This window comes from Pelodiscus sinensis, chromosome 5, assembly GCF_052426305.1.
Source record: "Pelodiscus sinensis isolate ZL-2025 chromosome 5, ASM5242630v1, whole genome shotgun sequence".
Lineage (NCBI taxonomy): Eukaryota > Metazoa > Chordata > Testudines > Trionychidae > Pelodiscus > Pelodiscus sinensis.
The window spans coordinates 23,222,145-23,240,450 of NC_143056.1; the positions used below are offsets into that span (position 1 = coordinate 23,222,145).

At 40.6% G+C, this 18,306-nt stretch overlaps 1 protein-coding gene across 2 annotated transcripts in view; it reads right to left on the reverse strand.

The window, feature by feature from the left end:
* DLK1 (delta like non-canonical Notch ligand 1) overlaps window positions 1–18,306 on the reverse strand; it is a 143,730-nt gene that overhangs the window by 21,190 nt on the left and 104,234 nt on the right. The gene's annotated exons all lie outside the window — the stretch shown is intronic.

Below are 18,306 nucleotides of genomic sequence, written 5' to 3' on the forward strand. Positions count from 1 at the left end.
CCTACACATTGAAAGGGGCTCTGCAAAGGAAAATATCACGACGCTGCCAACTTTTTCGTTTCCTTACTGTGCTCAAAGACAGCTCTCAGTCATTCTGGAGATTCTGGGGGGAAGGTTGAGAAAGAAAGTCCTTTTCCCCAGCCTCTAGTTACTTTTCCGCTAGAACTAGTAGGTTTTGTGGGGCCTGATTTTGCTGGGGAGGACTGGGGAGAACTGAAGAATTACTGGGATTATGACATTACAAGAAAATGAAATCTAGGCAATTCTAGAAGAACGGAGCTTTAGTCAGACAGGTTTAAACTCTTGTGTTTGTTATGGGGTATTTATTCCAACTGCCCAAATATAGTTGGCTAGATGCTTTATTTGGAGAAGCGGTAATCTTTACTCCACAAATGAGGGCAGAGAAAGCTCCAACTCTAGATTTCTAGTCTTCCAAGTAGGGTTCAGCCTCCTCTCCTTCTCCCCTCTCCCCCCCCCCCCCAAAAAAAAACAGGGAAGACAAAAAACAGGAAAGACAAAATTTGACATGACATTTTTAAGGATAAAAATGTTTCAAGTCCTTCATTATATGTCAATACAAACAATACAAATACATCTCCTTTCGGGGTTGAAGAGTCACCTTCAACTCACTGTGTGTTTTCCTGTGATTGTCATGTGAGTTAGCTACTGCACTTACAGCCAGAATGGCTCAATATGGTTGTGCTTGCAGTCCTCCTTTAAAGAAAGTGTTATCTGCTATGCTTTAATTAGTGACTGTAAGGATTCCCCAGCCCACTATTTCCTCACTTGTTGATTTAATGCTTCTTTCCATCAGACCTTATTTGCTAAGTTGTTAACATTTATGTTAAAAACAGCTGCCAGAAATAGTTTATTGTTTGATTGATTCTATAAGCAAACAACACAATGACACAAGAGATTAATTCAAGTAGGGGTACTTGCACATATGCAATCAATTGATTATTGGCACTTAAAGAATAGTTTTAGTCCCAAAATACGTTGAGTTCATCAGTAGAGAGCCAACTGGAAAAGCTGGAAAAAATGACTTTGGGGTGCTAAACCACAGATTCTGAAGAACATGGAAGAGGGAGACAGAGACTGCTCGGCTACGTCTACACTGGCCCCTTTTCCGGAAGGGGCATGTAAATTTCACCAGTCGTCGTAGGGAAATCTGCGGGGGATTTAAATATCCCCCGCGGCATTTAAATAAAAATGTCCGCCGCTTTTTTCCAGCTTTTAAAAAAGCCGGAAAAGAGCGTCTAGACTGGCCCCGATCCTCCGGAAAAAGCGCCCTTTTCCGGAGGGTCTTATTCCTACTTCAAAGTAGGAATAAGACCCTCCGGAAAAGGGCACTTTTTCCGGAGGATCGGGGCCAGTGTAGACGCTCTTTTCCGGCTTTTTTAAAAGCTGGAAAAAAGCGGCGGACATTTTTATTTAAATGCCGCGGGGGATATTTAAATCCCCCGCGGATTTCCCTACGACGACTGGTGAAATTTACATGCCCCTTCCGGAAAAGGGGCCAGTGTAGACGTAGCCCTCAGGAATAGAATGAACCCCTGTTTCCAGTGGTTTGGGAGTCTGGAGTAAAATGAGCCTACCAAAGCTATAAATAACAAAGAAGTATGTGCAGAAGTTTTCTCCCTTGTTTTGCTTTCCTTCTACTGTTGAGATTAAACAATACTTTATTTGGAAAAGTCTTTTGGTCACAGCTCCTGAAGGGAAGACTTTCACGCATCATATCCAGTAAGGAAGCAGATTGCACGCAAGATGCTGTGAATGAAAGTACCTGGTCTAAGAGTAGAAGAACTGCAGAATTCCATCCTGAGAGAAGGGAAGATACTGGGCATTTCCCATATACTCTTACTCTGTGAACCCATTCATTACTAAAATAAGGGCCAGTAACCTATGCCAAGTTTTCTGTTTTCACTCACACACTCAACCATTTATATGCTACTGGTCAGAAGTTTATGCAGGGGAGAGTTCGGGTATTATGTATCAAAAATTGTTTTTTTAAATCTTTTAATCTGCATGTTTGGCTGTATTTTTTATACAACAGATAATCTGGGTAGTTAAACTCCCCATAAGTATGATAGCCTGTGGTTGCAAATACTTGGATAGTTGATTCTGGAAGATTTTATTTTCTCTCCTCCAATCCTGATAGCCATTATTTTTAATTACTTGTGTGTTAATTCATAGTTTTTACCACCACACTCATCATGGTTAATGTATGTGATCTCATGGGTACTGAAAACACTTTTGACATATGACAATCCTCCCCTCTTTTTCTGTCTCTGTTATTGAATGTAGGCTGCACTTATCCATACTGATATGACATTTATGATAATCTTACATTCACTCATTTAAAAAAATAAATCTCTCATTTCCAATATTTCTGCATGTGTATACAGATGCTTTAATGCACAAATGCTATATTTTTCACAGCCATTTTATGTCAAATGTGCCTCTGTGATTAGCTGAATTAGGAAATAAATCCCTTTTTCTGTCTTTGAGCTAAAGACCACCTAAAATAATCCTGTAAATTTGAAATCTTGGAGGGCAAACTCCCTCCTTCTTAAATGGAGGTTTAAATCCAAGCAAACTTTTAACCTAAAATTTCCAATATTCAATGAATACAAATAGTTCTGCTCTCTATATTATCCCACCTGAACAACCAAACAGCAAACCATTGCTACTTAGCTCAGTAAATACATCCACCTGTCAGAAACACTCACTCAGTCCTCCCTAGTCTTTTCCACATTCACTAAAAACTGTCAGATTTGGGTTCTGGCAAACTTTAGTGAGTTCCCCTAAGAATATCCTATTGCTGATCTTAGAAAGGTTTACTCTTTCTAGCTGAAAAGCAAAGCATCTTCCCTAGTCTTTGCCAACATAACAAGAAATGAACTAAATGGTTGTTTTTCAGGTATCCAGATCTCAGACCATTCAAGGCTTTAAGGATTGCACTCAACACCCATAACTAGCAGCTAGAAATTAATGAATAACCTTTTTTTAAGGTCCCATTATTCCATCAGTTTTAGAAGATGGATACTTACCCTAAACACTAGCAGAAACATCTGGTTAGTCTACAGAAGTTTACTTAGGATAAATATATTATGGGAATCCATCACGGTGGTGACAAAAGCAAAGATTATAGTAGCTGAGTCAGGATAGGACAGGAAATTCCTCCTCCTCTTGGTCAGTCACATACAAAAATAGGTGTCAAAGCTCACTTACAGGAACTGAGAATCCAAAAGCAGCAAAGGGCCCAGAGAAGCCTTGAAGCTGTGAGCTGCCTTTGTGGGGGGGGGGGGGGGGGATCCATCCACTGCTCCAGGTGCCTCCTCTGCCTGCTAATATGGTAGTTGGTACACTGATTTTCAGCCCATAAAATAGAATAGGCAGCTCTCAGGCATCCTTTCATCCCAGGGCCATCTTTATGAGATTTTATAAAGAAGTCCAAATAGAACAACATCAGCAGTAGTTGTAAAACCAAGACAGGAATTACAACCAACAATCTCCATTTACAGACCTATAGGCAAAGCTCCTGAGCCTCCCAAGTACCCCTTTATATTTTTCCCACTTCCTCTAATAGGCCAGGGGTAAGAGGCTGAAGAATTAATCCTTTGGAGTCTGGTCTAAGGAGTGCCCTTGGAACCTGTCACGTATCACTTACGTCTTGTCTGGAGAGAGACTCAGCCAATTTGTTGATATTCAGTTCCCAATTCCATTTAAATACTCTAAGAATCTAGAGACTACAGATTCTGGGTTCAGTAAGAAGGCGACAGCAGATCATCATCAGCATGTCAATGATACTGCATCTCCCAAAGACCTCATTATATTCTCTGTATACATATATTTTGAGAGGTAACAAGAAGGAGCCATGTGGGGCATCACATATGGGAGCCCTGGGTGAGAAGAAAATGGAAATTCACTCAAGAGCTCTCTGAAAGGAAAGGAGAAAAAAATCAATTCTAAAGCAGTCTTATCCCACTGACAAGTCAGCAGTGCCTTGAGAACAATGTCATTAAAGACAGCTGACAGCTTTAATAATATCATTGTGTACACCTTACCTTCATCCATCACTCAGCACTCCTCAGCCAGAGACATTATTACAAACACACACAGATGCAATTTCTTTGGGGATATACTGGCTGATAAACCTCTTGGTTTGAACCACAGTAGAAGATGGTATTTAATATTATACTCTATAACCCATGAGCAGTGTTGTCAACAAAGAAAAGCTACTTCAATAAGAATTGAGCCAACAGAACCATTCATCTCACTCCTCTCCTTTCAGGTAGCACTGCTGCTTTGTTTCCTGCTCCCAGGCTTGGGTCTATTCTTGCTCAAGTCAATAGCAGCGCTCCCACTGACTTCAGTGGTGCAAGATGAGGCTGTGAACGATACTGCTTTTTATGGCTTGCTGAAAACTTAATTTATCTCTCTGCAAAACAAAAGCTAACCTACAAAAACAACATGGATTATCTCCAAACTGCCAACATACTTTGGACAGGATTATTGTTTCCCCAGTAGAACAGAAACAATCACAGCAATTGTAGTTGAAACAAAATGCTGCCCCTCAACACCCACTATAAACTTTAACCTCACACACTAGCCAGTGTTAAACAACAGTGCCACCCATCAGTCTATTAATGCAGGTCAGAAAACACTGTTGGCCATTTCCATAAACTCAGCAGATAAAATCCTGATCCCAGTGGCAAAGTTATCGTAGATTCCAATAGGGTCAGGAGTTCATACAATGTCCGTCACTGATAGAAAGACAGAATCAACAGGCAAAAAATACAATCAAGGAATTAACAAAAAGAATCCTCCATGTCATTTCTAATAAGGTAGTTTATCAACAGAAGAAACTGTCACAAAATGGAAAGAAAATCTATTGAAAGAATAATACACTGCCACAAATATAAATTAGGAAACTAATAAACATACTCAAGAAAGAAATAATCCTTCATAAAACAAAAACCAAGACCTTAGTAGGCTAACTCCTTTCTAGGGTATATGTAGAAATGCATTTTTTGGAGAGCTTGGAAGATTTCATCATCATTTTATACTGTAGTGGTAAATCTCTAGATAGGAATACTGAAAACATTTCTAGGTTCTGTTCAAGTGTGGTCTAATGATGCAGAGGGCTTTGGTGAAAGGCAATATGTATTTCCAGGTCTTATAAGAATGAAGGAGCTACATTTGTTTAGCTTGAAAAAAGGGAGGAACACTTAAAGATGGGTGCATATTGTCTTTATGAATTGAATATATAAAAGGGAAAAAGACAGAGGTGGGAAAAGAAGTATTCATGCTGGACTGATGTAATAGCCAGAAATAAAGTTGAAAGAAAGATTAATTTAGCTTAGATATATATAAACCTTCTTTACCGGTGAGGTCAATCAAACAGTGGGACTGTTTGCCAAATGGAGAGAAGGCAAAATAATTGGATGTCTTTAAGGAAAGGTTAAGTACGTTTATGGAAAGAGTAATATAAGACTCTCACTGCTTGAAGCAGGTGTTTGGATTAGTTTATCCAGGATCTCCCTTTCAAAGCCATCATTTATAATATCTTTCAGTGCTAGAAAATGCTTCCTTCAAATTGCTACTTTACAGAGCATGAATTTTACAGATTAAAAAGAGTGTCCAGTATTCTGAGAAATACCAAGGAGATTTGCATAATATAAAATCCAATCAAGTCCAAAAATATTTTACCCATTTTTGGCAGAAGCCAATGCTCTATTTGTAAAGTACACTATCTTTTTACCTCCTCTTTCTTCAGTTTTATGAATTAGGTACAGTGCATATACCCTCTGAACAGTCAGTGTATGTGATACTTTTTATTCCCGTGCCTGGCCCATGGAAGCTGCGGGAAGAAGTGTCTCAGTTTGTGTTGCTTCCTGCAGCTCCCACTGCCTGGAAATGGTGATCTACAGCCAATGAGAGTTATAGTCACCCATACCTGGAGAGGCGCAGGTAAATAAAGTGGCGGCATCATCTATACCCAGGCCAGGCTGCTTCTGGCAGGGGAGACCTTGCCTATTCATGGTACGAGTGATCCTATTCTCAGCTTCCTGAACCTGGGCCACTGATTCTCTCCTGGAAAGCCCATCTCCAAAATGACTACTAAATAGTACATGGAGTTTTGTCTTTTATAATTATTCTCTTTCCTTTTATTATGAATCATACCATCATTAAGCTATTCATATTCACAGTTTCCAGAGTACTTGCATTTAAAATAATTAAGTTTCATCTGCATGTTGTTTGCGGATGTTGAACACATGCTTAAAGGTGATATTTCTCTTCTGTGTGTAACCATCCTCAGGCATTTTCATCAAAACTGATTTTCCCCTCCCATCTTCAAATAGAAACGTGTTATAAAGCCCCTGGGCTACTTCTGCTGCATAATGCAGCTACAGTGAGCAGTTCAGTTTTTCTGATAGGGCACTTTTCTCTGTTGCAGACATGTCTTTTGACCAATTATCCAGTTTCCTTTAGAAATCAATTACCCTTACAGAAAATTAGTGGGAGAATTCAATGGAGTGCAGTGCTCCAGAGACTGGAAATGGAGCAGACAAGCTGTCACACACTAGATCACTGGCTCAAATGTCCCTTCCTGTAAGTAAAAACCAAAGGCATTTAATAAACTGTATATAAATAAAAAATATTTCCCTTGACTGGCAGGACAGAATAATGTTGGTGACCAAGTGTGATGGGAAAGGATGGTATTGCTCTCCATTACACTGGTTCATAACCAGAGACAGATTCCTGATTTACAGTGGTGTAACTATTTTTATGTTTTATTTTTAGATATAATAACTCTAACTGTATCCTTGTTTTCCCTATGCTTTGACTGCAATCTTTTCAGAGAAGACTGTCTTCTTCTATGTATGTATATTACCTTGCACAGTAAGGAGCTGTTCCATGACTAGGGGATTAGATATTGCAACTATACAAATAAATAATAATTTAATATTTGTATTTCAATGACATCCAGAGACCCAAATCAGGGTTGTGGCATGAATGTTTGAGCACTCTGTGAACATATAGAAAGAGATTTATCTTGCCCCAAAGAGCTTTCAAAAACAGAAGCAGACAAAAGCCGGAGAAAACATTGATGGGAAAAAATCCACAAAATCATTGTAAAATGATAATGATGATAGCTGGCAAGAAGCAAGTTAGCTCTACGGAGCTTGTTTTGGTTTTGAGCATTATATAATAACCCCCCAATTGTGTTAAAAGAACACTATTAAAGTTGTGAAGTTTAGAATTCTAAAGTTAGGAAATGTGAGAATTTATTTAGGTCTGCTTGTGCAGATATATTACGTGGTGGTTTGATTACATGATCAGGTAGCCCAATTCAGTGCATACTTAATGAGCAGGTATTCAAATGTGTATGGTCCCATGTGTTATTTATTGTACAATATTAATACCCTTTTCTGAGAATTACCAGTTTCTTATGGGCACTCATAAGTATCTAAGGGTATGTCTAGACTACATGACTATGTCTACTCTGGCATGATTTTCTGGAAATGCTTTTAACGGAAAAGTTTTCCATTAAAAGCATTTTCGGAAAAGCGCATCTAGATTGGCAGGATGCTTTTCTGCAAAAGCACTTTTTGTGGAAAAGCGTCCATGGCCAATCTAGACGTGCTTTTCCGCAAAAAAGCCCCAATCACCATTTTTGCGATCGGGGCTTTTTTGCGGAAAACAAATCTCTGCTGTCTACGCTGGCCCTTTTGCGCAAAAGTTTTTCGGAAAAAGACTTTTGCCCGAACGGGAGCAGCATAGTATTTCCGCAAAAGCACTGACAATCTTACATGAGATCGTCAGTGCTTTTGCGGAAATTCAAGTGTCCAGTGTAGACAGCTGGCAAGTTTTTCCGCAAAAGCAGATGATTTTGCGGAAAAACTTGCCAGTCTAGACACAGCCCATGGCTCTGTCGACAGAACCGTGTAAATTAGTTTACCCATCATAGTCAAAGAAGTGGGGATTTAAATAATCCCCGCTTCATTAAAATAAACATGGCCGCGGCGCTGTGCCGACGATCAGCTGATTCGGCAGAGCACGACAGTCTAGACGCAGATCTGTCGGCTGGGGAAGCCTTATGCATTGTGAAATGAAGTTTACAAGATCGGTCGGCAAAGGCTTCCCCAACTGACAGATCCGCATCTAGACTGCCGCGCTGTGCTGGATCAGCTGATCGTCGGCACAGTGGCCATGTTTATTTTAATGAAGCAGGGATTATTTAAATCCCTGCTTCTTTGACTATGATGGGTAAACTAGTTTACATGGCTCCATCAATGGAGCCATATAGTCTAGACATACCCCAAGTGCTTCCCAAATGTGAAATATTTTTGAGGCACAAAGTGGTTAAGATAAAATTTTTCTGGCAATTTGGGGTGATGACTTGATTTTTCAGAATTGCTAGTATTACAAAGCACTATATATGTTCATATTATAGCACCCTTGTCATTAATGTGAGTTCTCTTCAGATAAACCCCTGGATCTCAAGTGAGGCACCCAGAAAATAGGAAACACAAAACTAGTGAACTATGGAAGCTTGGTTCCAACACAACAGTGAAACTCTGGTTTTCAGGAAGGGATTGAATCCAGTTCACCAGGGCTGCATTCAAGTCCCTTAACCATGATCTTCACGGAGTAGCCATTTGCTTAACCATGATGTATGCCTTGATCCCCCTTCAGCCTGCTGCCTTATTGATTAGACTCCTTCCAAGATGCTATGCAGCAATGGGAGAGCTTATTTCTGCCCCTTGTTCAATCATGCCTCGAGGCAGAGTTCCTCTGGGCATTGTCCATTGACTCACTAGACAGCTTAGAGTTGCAGTTAGCATTGTCAGGGGTTCTCTGTTCAATATCCCCTTTTGGTTCCTCCATGTTCATCTTTTAACCTCACCCTCATTCCTCTTTTCTCCTTCAGTGGTACCTCCCACATGGTTGAGAGGTTGGCTTAGACACACGTGTCCCATTACCCACAAAAAGTACCCATCTTCCAAATACTGCAACGAATGAAGCAGAGGTCCCACAGACAATATCCTCCTATGCTACACAACTCCGATTTATCCTAGAGTAGGTCCACTGTACCCAAGAGAACTGAATTAAGATTGCACAGACAACCTTATTTTTGATGTTTCCTAAGTTTTAAGTGCTTGACTTTGCAACCTTAATAATGTTCTTTTGATATAGGAAATTGCACACAAAAAAACCCTCTTCTCCTCAGAACCATCTGAACTCTTTCTGCTGTGCTTCTTGGTATCCTGCAATGCTTCAGTGCAGGAAGGGGATAATTGCTAGTTCCTTGTGGTGGGCTTCACCCCCAGGCATACTGTTCTTCTTCCTCCAAGCCAAGGGTATCTGTGTGTGTGTGCACGCGCGTGTGGTACTCCACACCTGCAGAGGTATGTGGTACTCACAGAATGGAATCTGGCCCATTCTTCAACAGTAACAAACATACATACACACTCTTGCAGCAATTTCTCTTGTACTCTATGTAACCATGAAATGGAGCCAGAGTGGGATGACCCATTTGTTTGGTTGCTATGGCAATGTGTTACCATGCAGGGAACACTGGTTCAGAGCCGTTTTGCTACTAAGCTATTGTGTGCTGGGGATATCTTAAATAAAATAATTTAAATGAATCTTCCACTATCATTGTAACAGAATTTGCATTGACATCCATTATGGTAACGTAGGTGTCTGACATGTAGACAAAGGCACAGAATGCACTGAGTGTTTATTTGAGGAGAGACTGGCTGAACCAGGTGGGTTTTTAAAATTAGCATAACACTGCAATCAAAGTATATGCAGAAAACCAACTAGGGATTACAGAAACAAAAGCTGAACTTCATGAATATTGTGGCAGGAGAAAAAAAACACTTAACATACACTTAAAAAACAACAAATGGTCTGATAGCACTTTATAGATTAACAAAACATGTAGATGGTATCATGAGCTTTCGTGGGCACAGCCCACTTCTTCAGATGACCGGAGTTTCTCGTTATATCATCTACATGTTTTGTTAGTCTATAAAGTGCTACCAGACAATTTGTTGTTGTTTAAGTTTATCCTGTACAGACTAACTCAGCTATGCCCTGAAACTTAGCATACAGTGCTAGCTGTTGACATCTGAAAGCAGACATTAAAAGACATGTAGATATGCCCCCGTACAATTTAAAGAAGTGGGGAAAAATGGGTCTGTATTTGATGCAGAAGTGGAGAAGCAATGCATACTCTGCCTAGCATGAGAAGCTTCTATTGCTACCAAAGGGAAAATACTTTACAAATAAACTTTCATTAAACCAAAAAGATCACTTGGCCTCATTTCTTCAGAAAATCTTTGCTTCTAACAGAGATTTAGATCACCCTAAGCATGTATCCTGGTGGGTTTTCCTTGCTAATTGCCCTTGTGGCAGGAACCTGAAGCATTTAATGGGAAGCTATGATAGGAACTCTCATGACATTAGGATAAGTCAACATATAATGTATGCCACTCAAATAATGTAACTGAAGTCAACATAGCTTAGTTTAACTTACTGCAGTGTCTATACCATCTTGTGTCAACAGGAGATACTCTCCCGCTAACCTCTCTTACTCTTCTTGTTCTAGAGGAGTATCTGTGTAGACCTGTCAAGCTGCAGTCAATTTAGATAGTCTTTAGTAGGCCTGCTAAATTGGGCCCTGCTGCATAGATCGCAGCAGTGTCAATCTCCAGTAAGTATAGATATGGGAGTTTTCCTAGTAATCTACATTTAGTTTCTATGACCTTTCCTCTTCTTTGCCCTACAGGTATGGCCATCTGTAGGATTTATGGGGCCATGTGCAAGTTACCTGAGCAGGGACACCTGGCATTGGCCAGTGTTGGCAGACAGGCTACTGGGCTGGATGGACGTTTGGTCTGACCCAGTATGGCCATTCTTATGTTCTTATGATTTTGAGGGACTGGGAAGGCAGACACTACTGAGGGGGATATTAAAGGTATGGAGGAGGAGAAGATGGGGGCGCCACTGAAGGCAGTCCCCACTTAGCACTACTGTCTCCAGTGTGTTGAGGGGGCACAGTCATCATCTCCACCTGCGGACCACAGAACCCCCTTCACACATCCAGCACTGCTCTTCCCTCTGCTGCCCACCTGGTATGTTCTCTGCCAGGCCTTGGGGCTTCCCTCTGCTGCCTGCTCAGTGTGGCTTCTGCCAGCACACTCAGCTGAGCTTAGGGCTTCTACTCTGCTGTTTGGGTTGTCTGCTTGGGTGCCCATTTTTCTTGAGGGTCCCATATTGACTAGGGGGACCCTCTGGGCACTTGCTCTTTGTGCTAATCTACAATCGGGATAGGGAGGAGGTGAGGGAAGCTCTGGCCAAGTCCTCCACGCCCATACACAGCTTTGAGAGGAGATTTAAAAAAATGAGAATAATTAACCATTGGAACTACTTATCAAGGGTTGCAATGGATTCCTCAACACTGAATTTTAAAATCAAAATAGAGCTTACCTCTCTGGAGCCTGGGGCCTGCTTCACACTAGACCAGGCAAGTTGGCTTAAGGTACACCATCCAGCTATGCAAAATGCATAGCTGGATTCGGCTTACCTTAAGCCGGGCCACCACAGCATCTACATTGAGGGAGGCTGACAGGAGCACACTAGCCCCACTAAATCAAACACTAGTGGATCAGTCTCTGGAGGGTTGTTCTTTTCTGTAGTATAGACATGCCCTGGATGTTTATCCAGGAATTATTTTGTGGAAGTTCTATGACTTGTTAGAAAGGGGTCAGACCAGACAATTGCAACCATCTCTTCTGGCTTTGAAAACTATAAATCTATGAACTCTCCCCTAGTTTTTGTTGCTGGGTGCCTCAACGAGTGTGAGCAAATTTCCACTGCATTACTTTGACTGTTACTCAATCCAATTGGGAACCTTCACCATTTACCCAGACAAATTGCAGTTCCTTGGACTACCCACCACGCTCATTATCAGATCAGCATTTCATCTCTCCTTATTTTCATCAGATGAATGAGAGCTAATCCTGGGAGCAACTTCTGTTCAATTCACAGATGAAGTCTGTAGAAATGTGGTACTATAGCAACTATTTTTATAAAGCCCTTTTCTGGCATTCTCTAATTTTGTAAGCATACTTTTAAAAGATTCATCAATTGTATGTGGAAATTGGAAGCCAAGGATAAATTTTGTCCAATAAACAATGAGTATGTATTCACCTACTATTGATTAAAATCTGCTAAATGAAACGTAGATAGTTTCTCATGATTAAAGTTCTAACATGATTTGTAGGGAACTAGCAACTATTTGTTTTTAAAAAACTACAATCATTTCCCGCTTAAAGAATACAAGTGATGTTCCATTTCAGCTATGCTTCCCTTAATTAAAAATCAGCTAAAATTTTAACCCTATGCTATAAATTACTTCAATTCCTTCAGTTTAACTTCAATTAAAATATTTTGAAAATTAGAGTAAAAGGGCAACTCCTCTGTGAATTGTGTTGTTTAATATGCACAAACACATTCTTAATATGTACTGTAATATTACTATTCTGCTTCACACTTTAATTATTTAATCTTCATAGCAGTCCTACAAGGCATGTAAACTGGATTATCAGCATCACTTTACAGATGTGAAGCAAAGAGAGTTTGGGGACTGATTTATTAAGGTGCTGTACTTTGACAGTTATAGAGGAGGTTAGACTAGATGATCACAATGCTCCCCTCTGGCCCTGGAATTTATGAATTGCATTAGTACCAGTAAGCCTATCAATTCATCTCCCTGTCTCAGCTGCTAGAGGCTATTTCTTACTATCCACTGGGTTTCATTCCATCATTAAGATAAAAATTAGTGTATCATTCTGCTTCTACAGTTCATTTATTTTTAGTTTAATCAGTGTCCTCAAGATATCATACATCAAGGATTTTCATCTGTTATCCATTTTTCTCTTACATCTTTTATTGCTTTGCTGTATAGCAAATTTCATCTTGTGAATTTTGAGAGTTTTTGTCCATAAAGAATTGCTGACACTACATTGGTATTCAAGGACATTTTAAAAGAGAAACATGTTTCTCATCCTGATGCTGGCCAAGTGTTTCCTCCAGAAAAGCATTTCACACCATGAAAAGTAGCCGCTTCCTGTGAAGAAAGGGCTGGAGGTCAGAGGATATGAGTAGAACATCTTTTACTCCATCTATCCCTGAAGACCGGAAGGACCTCTTGAAGCTGTGGGCATACGTTAGAGCAGTCTTGAGATTGCTCTGAGTTATGAGGGATCTGAAATGTCTCCCAGCCAGTGGTAGGACTAGGGAGTCACACGTGTGGTGTCACTTTTGTGATTTCAGCCACACCTGATGATCAAGCTTTGTGTAGTTAAAAGCATTTGCTATGAAGAATAGCTTAGAAACATGCCAACCTGAATATAACTTTTTTATGTTTTTCCCTGAAATATGAAGAGAGAGAGAGACTAAATCCTAAGATGATATAAATAAGCCTTGCTCTGTTGAATAAATGGAGCTAGGCCAGTTTTCACTAGGTGAAGATGCATTTCCCATAATTTGTAAAAACAGGTAATGGGCAGTTCTGGAGCCAATTAATCCAACATATCATGAGAGGGGCCTTTGAGAAAAAGATATCAGTAACTACTGAAAAATTACGTTGGTGATTTTCAATACAGAAAATGCTGAAGAAAATTAATTCTGATGAGTAAGTAGCGGCTCTGCATGAGTGTGCAATCATGAGTAATGTATGGAAAAATAAACAGCCATGCCTAAACTCAGCATAATATTCTACCAATAATTGTAAATAGCATCATCATTCTGTCTGAATCCAAAACATCCAAAAAAGTAGAGTGGAATAAATTGAATAGAAGGACAATGAAAGGGATAAATGTGCAAGGGATATAGCAAACACAAAAATAATGTTACAGTTCACTTTGGGAGGGAAATGAGTTTTAAGCAGGGTCTCTTCTGACAGCTAGCTGTGAAGTGAGGGAGAAGACTTTAGGAGTTGACATAGTTTGCATAGAGACACACTCACTGCATGATGGAGCTGCTTTGCCCAAATGATCACACAATGGAAATAAAGTGTCATTATCCTTGTTGTGTAACTCAAGGGGAGCAGAACTATGTTTGATGTGCTCTGATTGAGGGGTTCACTCTCAAGTGAATTGCACTTGCTAAACAGGGTGCCAAGTGTACAGGGGAAAGAGGGTGGAGATGATAGGCTGCCCACTGCACTATCAGTGAGTTTCCCTGCTCACTGCTGAAATCACAGAGCTGTGTTAAGTGACAGGAGGTTGCAATAGAGGGGGCAGTAGTGGAGTGAGCAATGGCAGTGCCTTTCCCTCCCCCACACATGGCTGGGAGGTGAACTCATGTGAGTGCGCTTCTGAACTCTGAATCTTCACTGACCAAGGGCAACTGCAAGTGGGTTGTGCTGCACGGGGAGGGGAATGGTGGTTAAAGGGGTATGTGGTGAGGTTTCTGATATTCCCTGGGGAACATATTTCACAGTATTGGGTCAGCCCCCAGGAAGGTTCTTCCTCTATTTAGTCTCAGAATACTTTGGCAATAGAAACAAATAGTGATTACTACCTACACCAGGGATGGGAAGGATAAAGCCTACCAATGGCCCACCCTTGCGGCATGGAGCAGCAGCTGCTCAAAGTGGCTGGCTGCTCCCTATGGCTCTCTCAGCTGCAGGGGTGAGTGGGGAGCCAGTTTCCAGCCAAGAAGAGCTGAGAGAGTCTGCTGAGCACAGGGGCAGCATGTGAAGTTTCCCCTTGCAGCGCAGTGAGCCACATGGAACAGCCAGCCATTTTGAGTGGCTTGGGGCTGCTGGTAGGTAGGGAAGCCTGTATGAGAGTGCTGCTAGCCAGGAGCTGCTTAGGTAAGCACCTCCTGGCCAGAGCCTGCCTTTGCCAATCCACCCCCAACTTCTTCCCAGACCCTGCACCCTTTCCTTCACCTCTTCCCCAGGCCAGAGTCCTTTCCTGCACCCGTATCCCCTCCTGGGCCCTGCACCCCAATCCCCCAGCCCAGGTCACCACCCAAACCCTCTGCACCGGGTCACAACTCCTTCCCAAAACCTGCACCTGCTCCTACATTCCTCCCCCAGGACATAATCCCCTTCTGCACCCATACTCCCTCTAGGATGCTGCACCCCAATCTCCAGCGCCAGGTCACAACCTCCTCCTCCCTCAGACCTCACACTTTCTTCTGCATCCCAGTCCCCCTTCTGCACCCAACCTCCCTCCCAGACCCTGCACCACCTCTATAGAAAAGTGCAGCACTTGACCACTTATCAAAATCCTGAAATGACCCCTCATCACATAATTTTGCCCACCCCTGACCTACGCATGCTATTAAATTACCACTTTTCAAATAGATTGTGCTTGCAGAATTCCTGCATTCATATGATTCACAAACTGGTGTTCTTATAGTAGAAATGACTTATCAAATGGCCCTCTTCCTAATGATGAAAACAATTCTGATTTAAGAGGTGTTAGTTTGTTCAGTGACCATTTCCAGATGATATTAAGGATTTAGCTACCTGGGTGACAACATTTCTGAACTAATCATCCAGGAAACAGTTATTTTCCAGAACAAAAATTCAGTTCAAATATAATATCTTCTAAGAGTTACTAACACAACACAATTTACTTTTTAAATAGAAAAAAATCATCATTCCACAGATGATTCCCATGTTTTATGGATCTAAATGCCCGATTGCTTTCAACAGTTTAGCTTTAAAAATCATTTTCCCTTTCCTTTTATGCAGACATAATATGGTCACTTAACAATGACAGATGAATAAAGAACCTTTTTTAAAATTTATACATCCTTGTGTTGTCACTGAGCCACCATGAAATTGTCATTTGCTTTCAGTGGGAAGCCACAGGTATCAGATTGATTGGTATGGTAGCTTTGAGGAATTCCTGAAGTTGTTAAACATTTTCTGTTTCACAGCAGGTCTTGCCTTTAATTTGAAAAACTGACTCACCATGGCCAGAGAAAAAGAGAGTTGAACTTTTTGATGTCAGCCAGTCCTCCCAAGGCTTGCACAGAAGCTGTGCAGACATAAACCCTCCACAAACCCAGTTTAGGAGGGGGAAGGGGAAAGTGAAAGAGGCAAGTAACTATGAGCAGGATTCTGGCTTGCATCAAGCTCAATCTTGATTTACTGGGTATGGAGGGAGGGGAAGACAAAGATAATACTGAACCACTCATCTGCCTTCTCCACTACTCAGGGTACACCATCCTGATGACCAGGTACAAGTGGCTGCTCTAATTTAGATGAGCTGGAAGGGTCTCTTTGGCAATTGGTTGGTAAGACAGTGGCCATATGCATCATGTTCTAGAGCCGTGCCCTTCACTTCTGGCCTGTCCTCTCACTGCCCCATACATTAAGCAGTGTCAAAGAGAGAAAGATTTAAAACTGGCACCACTGGCTTTATGCCTGCCAAGAATTCACCTGCATTGTGGGTATCTCACCTGATTTAGGCAGCTGTGAGCTTTTTTTCACAGCAGGTATGACTGATGACTGTGTAACGCCAACAGGCAAATGCAAACCTGGGATGTCTAGAGCTTAGTGCATGAACCTCCACTGCTTCAGCTAAAAGCCAGATGGCGCTCAGTTAAGGTTGTAGAGGAAATTCATTCTTTCTCTCTGTAAGTAGGCTAAGTGCCACTAAAAGGAACAGTGAACCACATCCAGTAGGCATGTGGGTTACACCTGCAGAGGAGGGAGTGCAAGGAGGGCCATCCAGAGAGACAAGGAAGCAAGTGGGGGCATCCCATTCAGCAATTAGTTTTGGCACAGGTACTGGGGGAAGTGCACCTTTTGAGTACTACCACGAGTCACCTGTGTTTTGCACCTTACTTAACCAGGATCCTATATTCTGCTCTATTTATACTTGTTAATTTAGACTATCTGCTCAGAAGTAAATACTGTTATTACTTGGTATGTAAACCGGTCTAAAAGGAGTTGAAATACTATCTTGTACAGCAGTGGCAGAAACTGTTTGGAGAAGAGTAACATAAGTGAGCTTAATCTACTCCCAAAATTGCAGAGAGAAATAAAGCAAAAACACATACAGTTGGAGAACAAAGCCCTGTTGGTGCAGAAACATATTACTTTGTTGGATCTCTTAATAACTATGGAAAACAAGTGAGAACACTGACTCTGTATTCTGAAAGAAAACCAGAATTCTGTTCACAAAGCTTGTGTGCTGATGTGAAAACTGCAGCTCCTTAACCAAATCTATTCGTAATCCCCACCATGCAATGGCTGTATAAGGAACAGTCATAATTAGTGTAAATAAAATTCTAGAAATCAGTATCTTGTAGGGTGAGCCAAACAATTTCCATCAAAACAATTTGGTGGAAAATTTGGTTTTAATCAAAATTAAGATTCCCACAGAAAGTGTATGCTTTTCTTAAAAACCTTTATATACTTTTTCCATCAAAAAAATGTAAAATACAAACAACTGTCAAAAATGATATTTCTCCCTAGTTTTTATGTTTGTGATGGTTAGACACAGTCTAAATTTTCTGAAGGAAAAAAAAAACCACACCCACTATCCAGCCAGTTCCATTGTCTCATTAGAGCGTTAATTTTTATAAAAGTGATAAAATTCCAATTGATCTACACAGTTAATCAAGTCTGCATTGTAATTAATTACTTGGAGGTATTAAAGGCATAGGCAAAATCTAGAACATTATTTAAAATTAACACATTTCCAGGGAAGTATGGGACAAATACAAACTCTTAATAGCAAATACAAACTCTTAAAAGATCAATATCTGATCATTCTCACAGCATACAAGTTAAACATTTACAAATTCTACACATAATTATTTGGTGTTTCAGAATGCTGCTTCACTATAACAATGGCTTTTAAAAATTTCTTGATATTATTTATTCACCATAGCTCCTTAAAACAATTATACAAATAAGAGGGAAAAAACAAAGATGAATTGTAACTATAAGACAGTCCCATGGTAGTTTTAGTATAAAGGGTAATAAATGGCATCTTCTACACAGTGATTGATTTATCTTACAGGAGAGTTTTGAAAAGCAGAAAAAAACCTGTATGTTTCTTAATTCATTACATGACACTCACAGTCTGTACTGAATTTTCTAGCAAGATGTACAAATAAATTTGATAACCAATTATAGAAATGTTAATTTCACACATCCTTACTGGAGTATTGAGGAGGCAAGAAACTGGATTATTTTCTTACATTCATCATGTCATTGATTCTGCAGAAAAGTCTTCATACCATATATACATG